Below are 10,534 nucleotides of genomic sequence, written 5' to 3'. Positions count from 1 at the left end.
CTTTTAACGTTGTAATAGCTCAACTTTTCTCTGTTTCTCTCTCTTCCACGATCTTCCTCTCTCCTCTCCGATATCTCCGTTTTCCACACATGCACTCTCTCTCTCTCTCCCCCTCTCTCTGTGGGTTACTGACCCTCTTCGCTGTTTCGTTTTCTCCTAGACCAGTTTCCGTATCATGTAATACTATGTATAGACAAACTCTCTCATGAGTGTTTGCGAGTCTCTGCTCGCCAGTGCGTCTATCCTCATTGATGACTGATACAATATTCCTAGTATTGTAAACCACTCGTCGTAGTATACATGTATTTCTCTCTCGTGGCCCATCCACGGACACCGCCCGATAAGCACACGACTTCCGAGGCGGCCACCGTAATGGGTAAATAAGGCCGCCGATCAACGGCGTAGCCAGGATTTCATCTTAGGGAGGGGGGGGGGGGCGGTTAGTCTGGGAGGGAGCGAAGCGACCGAGCCCGAGCGAGCGGAGGGGGGGGGGGGGGAGGGTGTGGGAGGGGGGTGTCCCCCTCCCACGGTGAGAACTTTTTGCATTTTGATGTTGTAAATGGTGCAATTTGATGCATGTTTTTGCGCGTTTTATCGACGTGAAACAGTCCCACTTGTTTAAGGTAGCAGCATATTTTAGTGTAGATTATTATTGAACAATCTGCCTATAAAATGGTATAATTAAAATACACTTCTTGTATTAATTCTTTTCACCGAATATCATGAACGCGACTGAACCCGAGCGAGCGGAGCGAGCGAAGGGGGAGGGGAGGGTGTGAGAGGGGGGTGTCCCCCCTGCCACGGTGAGAACTTTTTGCATTTTGATGTTGCAAATGGTGCAATTTGATGCATGTTTTTGCGTGTTTTAACGAGTTGAAACAGTCCCACTTGTTTAAGGTTGCAGTATATTTTGATGTAGATTATCATTGAACAATTTGCCTATAATATGGTATGATTTAAATACACTTTTTGTATTAATTCTTTTCACTGAATATCATGAACGCCACTGAACCCGAGCGAGCGGAGCGAGCGAGGGGGAGGGGAGGGTGTGGGAGGGGGTGTCCCCTCTCCCACGGTAAGAACTTTTTGCATTTTGATGTTGCAAATGGTGCAATTTATGATGCATGTTTTTGCGCGTTTTATCGACGTGAAACAGTAACACTTGTTTAACCCTATAAAGCCCAAGCTATTTTGACCCCTTCCAGGCCCAAGGGGGGGGGGGGGGGGGCACATATAACTTCTTTATTATATGATGTATGACCGTCATATTTGGCACATGGGTAGAGCAACTCATACTCTACATGACCCGACATTTGAAATTTCTCAAGGTCATCCACTGAGGGCGCTATCAACCAAAATATAAGAAATACATAGGAAATATGCTAAAATCATGTTTTTTCTTTTATTTCTTTATCCCCGGTATGTATGTTTCTATTTTAAATCAATCATTTTCATATTTACCATAAAGGAAAAGCAAGTCAACCTTCACTATTTGTAATGGTTGAAATTTCTCAAGGTCAATATGTGGGGGCGCTATTCATTACAATATAAAGAAATATATGAAACTTATGATGTATTGCTTGGAATGGGTACATATATTGGTATCACATTTCATATTTCCAAAATATTGAAATTTTGAGTTTGCAGATTGATAATATGATAAATATATGATATTACAGGCAAAGCTTGTGTGAAAATAACCCAAAATAAAAGGGTAGTCTTTGAAAAATGCTGTATTTTCAATCATTTCTATTATATCTATTGTTTGATGCCTATGTCATATAAAAATAAAGGAAATAGTAAGAAGAGCATTTCAGGGTAATTCACAACCATTATTACTTCACATTTTGGTCCTTCAGCAAATTACAGCCAAGAAAACCCTCATTTCATCCATTATGATACTGTTAACTGAAAATTGGAACAGAAAATCATGCAAAATCTGACGAACATGGTTGTCAGTTTACGGTTGCCATGGCAACCAGCAATATCGGACATAGCTTAATTATATATCAAAATGTTCGCAATAAGATTCTAGGAAAAGTCACCAAATTTGGTTGAAATCGAGTAAAGGGTGTGGGAGTGGGAATGAAAATATTGTAGGGGGGCACAATGTGCCCCCCCCCCTTGGGCTTTATGGGGTTAAGGTAGCAGTATATTTTGATGTAAAATTAGATTATCATTGAACAATTTGCCTATAAAATGGTATCATTTAAATAATCCTCTTGTATTAATTCTTTTCACTGAATATCATGAACGCGACTGAACCCGAGCGAGCGGAGCGAGCGAAGGGGGAGGGGAGGGTGTGGAAGGGAGGTGTCCCCCCTCCCACGGTGAGAACTTTTTGCATTTTGATGTTGCAAATGGTGCAATTTGATGCATGTTTTTTGCGTGTTTTAACGAGTTGAAACAGTCCCACTAGTTTAAGGTTGCAGTATATTTTAGTGTAGATTATTATTGAACAATTTGCCTATAAAATGGTATCATTTAAATAATCTTCTTGTATTTATTCTTATACTGAATATCATTAACACTGTCTGTTCAGCAATCAGACAGAAAAGGCATGCACACGAGGGTGTAGATATGGGCATATCCCCTCCCACACGAAGGTGATTTTGCGTTTTCAGACCTGATATTCAGCGATCTGGTGCAAATTTTTGGTGCAATATTTTTTCATCGAAGTGTTAAAATCACGGAATTTAGCTCTTATTCCGAATGTGCACCATCTGTGTGTATGTATAAAGTCTAGGGAGGTAGAGCTTAGGGGAAGGGGGATTCCCCCGTTTTTAGAATTGAAATAAAGCGATCTGGGTATAGCCACAGTCTACTTCTATGCATGGCGAAAGGGGGGGGGGGCAGGGGCGGGCGAGCAGGGAGAAGGCGTGGGCGAGTGTTATCTCCACCCTTCCCTTCCGATGGAGCTTTTGCCTTTTTAAGGTTGAAATTGAGATATCTCGTATACGCATATTTGATGGAATCAACATTTGGGAAATCACACACACACACACACACACACACACACACACACACAAAACTACTGATGGGGGGGGGGACTGAGGGAGAAAAGGGTCGATTAAAAGGGAAATTCGCCTTATACAATGACGAGGGAACCTTCAGTTTTCGGAATTTGTATACATGTAAGTGATAAGTCTTGTGCACTCAGAATTATTCATAATTTTTGTGTAAATCTAAAAGGTGTATACTAATCTAGGGAAAGAGGCACAGAGGGGGAGGGTTTGGGAGGGGGATACCCCCTCCCAAGCACGAGAGATTTTGCATATTTTGAATTGAAATTCAACGATCTGGTGCACACTTTGAGTGAAATATTCACAAAAATATCTTATATGATGAAAGGTTGCAAAGGAGACCCGCTTCATGTGCATGCATATAGTATACACGCATTTTTTTCCGCCTCCCAAATCCCCGGTCCAAATCTTAGGGGGGGGGGGGGGGGGGGGGCGACCGCCCCCATCGCCGCCCCCCTCCCCCCCACCCCCCCCCCCCCCCCCCGGCTACGCCAGTGCCGCCGATAGATAATATCCGAACAGAAGTGACAAGTGATTTGTAATTTTCTTTAACTACATTGTTCCCGATCTCTTCTGATTATGTATAAATACCGACTGCTCTTTGTGCAAAGATGCAGAGTGTGTCACAATTTCATCGTCAGTCTTGCTTCGACAACTCGCCTCGGTGCAGAGCCTCTAATAAAAGTGTACGTCCTATCTACAACGTACGCCCGGAATGCCTGATGTCTCATTTTTCTATACTGCACTCATTTTTCTATACTGCAATATGAACAATACACAAACACACATACATCTATCCTCACTAAAACGTTTTGCGAGATATTCAGAAACCACTCTATGAGATGTCAAAGAGCATGCAATTCTAAGGGTATCAAAAGTTTATTTGATGAAAATCGGTTTTGAAATGGCTGAGATATCCCAAAGCAAGGTGAAACAAAGAGATCCTAATAAAAGGCCTGTCGCCTTTTATTATTATCACCTTTTTTTATATATCTCAGCCATTTGAAAACCAATGTTCATCAAATAAACGTTTAATCCTCCTTAAAATTACATGCTTTCTCATATTTTCATATAAAAGAGATTTCTCATTATCTCACTTAGGAATGTTCAAAACATGAATCCCACCTCAACCAGTAGGGCCTACTGCGGGTACAGTCCCTTTATTTGTACAATACAAAACTCCTTCATTGTCACTGTTACTGGTATGCAAGTGTGTATATACAGTGAAACCACGTTAAAACGAGTTCGGTTATAACGAGGAACCGCTTATAACGAGGTGATGGCGTCGGTCCCGTTTTCCTTTGCGTGTAAACCTATGGCCGAATGATTCGGTTATAACGAGTTCGGTTATAACGAGATTCCGGTTATAACGAGGACAATTTCGGTGAATCATGATAAAGAAAAACATAAGCAATTTGATCGGATATAACGAAGTTCCATTTTCTTGACTTGCCGCTTTCAAACTCGCGACAAACGAAACATTGAAAACCAAATTCACGCTATCCAAGTCTCCTTCCCGTTTTGCGGAGTACCGTTCCGTCCATGCATGTTTTTTTTTTTCTAAACCACGCGATAAAACAGAGAAATACCTTCCGATGTTCTACTAAATTATTGAGTAAAATCATTCGATTTTCTTTTTCGCGAGATACGCTTGAGTGATATTACGTCAGACCACACCGCAACGAGAGAAAAAAAAATGACGCATTCAAAAACGTTTCATGTAGCGACACTCGTGGCCAAAAATGGACAATTAGAATGCATGAAAACTCATCATTATATCCTTTCCATTTTTTAGTTCCGACTTCCAGTTGTTTTGCTGGCTAGTATATTTGAGTGTATGATTAAAGTCGAAATAATTAATGAATTCATAGCGATCCCGCCGGGTGACAGTAGCGTAAAAATTGTTGAATGACGCATGTTAATCTACTTAATCGGGTCGGTGTTCAGAAAAAGAAATAAACGCATTTAACAGTTTGAATACATCTGGGTTTGTTCATTATCATGTGTGTAAATATGAGTGCGTATGATTAAAGCCGAAATGATTAATGAAATCATCGCGATCCCGTCCGGTGACAGTAATATATAGCGTAACTTGGTTTGAATAACGCATTTTAATCTACTTTCAATTGCGTCGGTGTTCAGAAAAAGAAAAACAAACAAACTGCATTTAACAGTTTGAATAGCGCTGGGTTTGTTCATTATCAAGTACTGTAGTAACACTGCAATTCACTATGAAGATTTTTCTTTCTTTCAGAATGGTGTATGAGGTACAGATTTGCGTAAAAAGGATCACAACCTTTCAAATTCAATCCTGTCGCATATTTTTAAAGAACGGGTGTACAAAACGCGAAAAGATTTTCGGAAGAAAATAAAGAATGGATTTTTAATCCTTTTGGGCGCAACGATCATAATTATAATTACTGCCAACATAATTCATGAAATCATCGCATTCCCGCTGGGCACCAACAGGTACAGCTTTGCGTAAAAAGGATTCCAAATTCAATCCTGCCGCATAATTTTCAAGAACGAAAGTACAAAACGCGAAAAGATTTTCGGAAGAAAGTAAAGAACGCATTTTTAATCCCTTCGGGCGCAACGATCATAGATTGTATAGGATTACAGCCGAAATGATTTATGAAATCATCGCATTCCCGTTGGGCACCAACAGCGTAAAATACCTCGCAGGTTACGGTAAATAACGTATGGTGTTACTACTCTATTTGCGCTGGTGTTTAGAAAAAACTTGTACAAGCGCATTTTATACAATCTGATTTTTTGTTCATTGTCATTTTACACTGCATTTCACACACAAAAAAAGAAATCATTCTTTCAGAATGGTTCAATACAAGAGGAAGAGATAGGCGTAGAAAGAATCACAAATATGATCCTACCGAGTAAGCCTACTTCTCAAGAACGTATGAACAACAACGTATGTTTGGAAGAAAAATAAAGAATTAATGCATTTCAACCCCTACTTTGTTGATCTTTTTTTGTATCAATTCACAAATAATGTCCCTTAAATTCTCTCAATAATAATGATCCATAATTGTGTAATAACAACGCATAGGATGTTCTTAAGTTTGATTGATGGGCATATACACATGACGTCATGCTTATGTTTTTCTCTGTTTTTGATGCGTATGTTTATAACGAGGTACCGGTTATAACGAGGTAATATCGCCGCGCCGGTCCAACGGACCTCGTTATATTGGGGTGTCACTGTACTCGTTTTTATTTGCCGATTGTGATTTTGATATGTGTATCCTATAGTGTACATGTATGTGACGAACAACTTTTTTACGCTACAGATATTCTAAATAAACCTATATCAAAATGATTTCCTCCTTTATTTCTACCGTTTAAATGGTAGAAATAAAGTAGACAATCTTCTGGCTGCTTTCTAATGCTACATGCAAATTTGACAAAAAAGATTTACAAGGTAGAGCTGCATTTATATGGATGAGTTACTATAATTAGTTCTCTTTTTATGTAATCAAGGAAATATTAAATGTAATTAAGACTATTATACGTAATAATCACTTATATACTCCTTGTAACATCGTGTTTTTTTAAAATGTGGGATTGAAACTAAGGCGGTCATGTGAACATGATTTTCAAGTATTCAAATTGATGGCGTGAAGTCCATATGAGCTAAAAGTAATAGTCTGACGAGAAAGATTAATTTTTTTTAAGTACAACAGTGGCAATTTGATGAAAATCTGATAAAAATTAAGATAGATATGAAATTGCGAAGTTATGCTAATTTTCATAAGATATTTCTTGAACAATCAATAAGGATACACGTGTATGCAAACGAACAAGTTGATGTCACCACCTTATACCTTGCTATGTATGTATAGTTTAAGCATAAAATCTTGAAATTTCCAGATTTCTTGTTTAAACACAATTATGCTCCAGTCTCACTTTGTTTTGTTTTAATACAATTAATGGAAAACTGTGAGGTGATGACATAAGCAGCCCACTCATACGCAATATCATATCACCTGTTTGAGAGCTGTTTTGCAAAAACTAAGAAAACTTCACTTCCTGATATTCAGCCGATTTTGCATCCAATTTTCATTAATGAACAGTTTATTTTATCAGACTACAACTTTCAACTGGCCTAGAATTCCCATTTACAGCTTGCTTTGAATGTAAAGGAATGATTTTCCCCCTTTCTTTTCACTGCTGTCATTAGTGGTTGTCAAAATAGACTATACTGATAGGTTTACAAGCATCACTCACCTACCACGCATCACATTGCTTTCACCATCATACCACAATTTCTCTGCCAGGGAGCTAAATCCCTTTGAAAAATTAAGAAACATTCCATTTTGGCATCTTACCAACAAAAGTAGTATAGTTAAAGGGTTGTAATGCGATTGATTTGTACAAAACTTGCTTTCATACTGCTTAGCTTTTATCAATGACAAGTCACCTTCATTGCAATTGTCCTTAAATTGCTGCAAAAAGTGGATTGTTTAGGAACTGGCATTTTTAGCGGAGGTTTGTAAGAGAATGTTTTTAAGTAGTCCGATAGATGGCTTGGGGCCAACACATGTTCACTTCCCAAAACACCATTATACCATATGCCCCCTCCCCCCCCCCCCCCCCAAAAAAAAAAAAAAAAAAAAAAAATTACAAGGGTACCCTCCACACCGATACCTTTAAAAACAGTGAATCAATCCAAATACAATTTAAGGGTATGAAACTTTAACTCATTGCCCACATCTTACAGAAACCCCCATTTGATTTGCTTCAGTGGTCAAAGAGAAATGAGGAATTTTTTAGAGCTTGTCAGAAATCTCTTCCCTCCTAGTTCTGTCTATTGTGTTCACACATTAATGTGCATTTCCAAGAGCATTCAAGGGCTAAACTTTAAAGAATCAGACTCATGACATGCTTTACAACAATCCACATTTCTCTGTGACCACTTAACCAATTTGAATGGGGTTTTCTTAAAGGACAAGTTCACCTTCATAAACATAAGGATTGAGAGAATGTAGCAATATTAGTAGAACACATCATTGAAAGTTTGAGGAAAATCAGACAATCCGTTCAAAAGTTATGAATTTTTGAAGTTTTTGTGCAGTAGCCGCTGGATGAGAAGACTACTGCAGTGTATGAATAACTTAGATGTCACATGCGTACAACAATATAAGGAAAATATAAAGAGAATTTCACAAAATTCCATCTTTTGAAAAAAAGTACACATTCCCCTGACTCGTTACCGATAAATGTTATGGGTAATATTATTCCCCCTGCCTTTAGAAAGAGGCAAGTCAATTGCTCTTTTATTATGCGAAAAAAGTGAAAATATGTTGAATTTTCTTTTATATTTTCTTTATTCTTGCGGTCGGCTACACGTCACTTCCGGTTGACTGGAGTGAAAACAAACAGCTTGCAAGCGCTAAGCCTGCATATATGAATGCGCATACTGCATGCTGTGCATGTGCGACGCGTACACTTTATGTGCAACTCTGCGCAGACATGGGGACTGTTTTTCATTATTCATTTTGTCATTTGTGCCATCATTCATGGGATACATGCATCATGTCTTGTCAGCAATATTCTAAAAATCTGGATCCTGTCGATCGATCGGTCCCGGTATTTTGCCAACTTGAAGGCAGCCGGACTGGACCTGTGCCCGTATGAAATCGCGGCAGGACTCTGGATCAACGACCCGACAGAATGGCCAGATGTGCAGTAGAACCTCTTTGAGTAGGCCCTACCCCGATATCTACGCTTACTTAGTACCTCATAGAAACTTCAGGTAGGTCTAACGTTAGTACTGTAGTACTTAGGGTAGGGCCTAATTTAGAGTAGGCCTAGGGCCTAATCCTGCCGCCCGCACAGCTACAGTACCAGCTTGCGCTAGCGCTATGCTCGCGGGGCGCCCCGGCAGAAAACACGTACAGCGTTCACTCCAGGCTCACGCGAGTGGTTTGTTTTCACTCCAACGCTATCCATGACCCCGTGACACGCGAAATACCCGGATGTCCGACCATGAGAATACGCATATGACTCACAAGCTGTAGTAGTCTCCTCATCCAGCGGTTCCAACACAAAAATTTTAAAAATTCATAACTTTTGCATCGATTGTCCAATTTTCCTCAAACTTTCACTGATGTGTTCTACTAATATTGTTGCATTTTCTCAATCCTTATGTTTATGAAGGTGAACTTGTCCTTTAAATATGGAGCTAAGACGTTAAATGTTGAAGGGATCGTACAGTTTTGGTTAAGACTTTGTTTTACTTTGTTTTTGGATGTTTCAGTCATTCCAAACCCGATTTTCATCAAATAAACTTCGAATTCCTCCTAAAATGATATGCTCTGTACAATATCATAAGTGTTTTCTTGCAAAAAGTTAAAAGCCCAATTCTCATCTCCACCAATACTGTACCATCCCTTTAAGACCCTCAAGTAGCATCTAGACGGTTTAATCATATTGGGTGTTATCACTGCGAAAAGTGGATTGTAATTTGTGTGTGTGGGGGGACATACTGTATAAGGCAATTTGTCATTTCCCAGTGCTCTTGAGCCACTTTGCATAGAAACAGTTGGAAAGAATGGTGACAGAGGCCTTGCAAGTGTTGGATGTTCTGGACTAAAATGTGATGATTTTCACCTATCCATGCAGGTAGTGCTGTGTATTTCCCTCCTGCCATTTATTAGTGCTGTAATTTGGCCAAAACATTCTCATTTTACACACTATACTGTACTTCAAATATAATAAGTTCTACAACAAAGGTTTGGGTTTGTTTGCTTGTTTGTTTTTGCTTGTTGTTGTTGTTGTTGTTTTGTTTTGTGGGGGTTTTTTGAGGGGGGGGGGGGGGGCAGAATTTGCAATATAGTTGAACCTCCTAGGCCCTATAGAGGTCAAAATACCTTGTACTCTTTTAGCATGACAAGGCTCAATCTATGTCAGTATAGCTTGTAACACTGTAGTTGCCAGTGTATTATGTTGTTGTATTTGAAAATAGCTATTGTTTATAATGTTCATTTTTGTTATACATGAATTACTTTCAGATGATATTTACATGTAGTACATTACTATGTTTCAAGTGACGTACAACTTACAAGCTCTACCTTTCAGTGGGCAACTTTTGTCCATTCTAATATCTATTCATTGTCAATCTTCCAAGAGTACATTGATAGTTCTGGTTATTTAAATAAAATGAAATTGTATGTACAGTGTACTATACTCCCCTCTTTCATTATGTATTTTCTAGAAAATTATAAAATGATAATTGTGTAATGCATACTTAGTATTATGTTACGATTTTTGTGAAAGAACAGAAATCTTAATTGAACTGATATTGTCGGTCCCAACTCTTTGTATTATTACCATTTTTATTTATTTATTTATTTATTTTTATTTTTATTTTATTTTTTATTTTTTTTTTTTTGGGGGGGGGGGGGGGTGTGTACCTTGATCATGTAGTACAAAAACTGATATATCAAGGTAATTCTTACAGTTATTAGGTCATTTTACTGAGATTTACTCCT

The sequence above is a fragment of the Diadema antillarum genome, unplaced genomic scaffold (genome assembly GCF_040938485.1).
Source record: "Diadema antillarum isolate AM-2024a unplaced genomic scaffold, OU_Dant_1.0 scf00000228, whole genome shotgun sequence".
NCBI lineage: Eukaryota > Metazoa > Echinodermata > Echinoidea > Diadematoida > Diadematidae > Diadema > Diadema antillarum.
Note: the sequence above shows the minus strand (reverse complement) of the source record.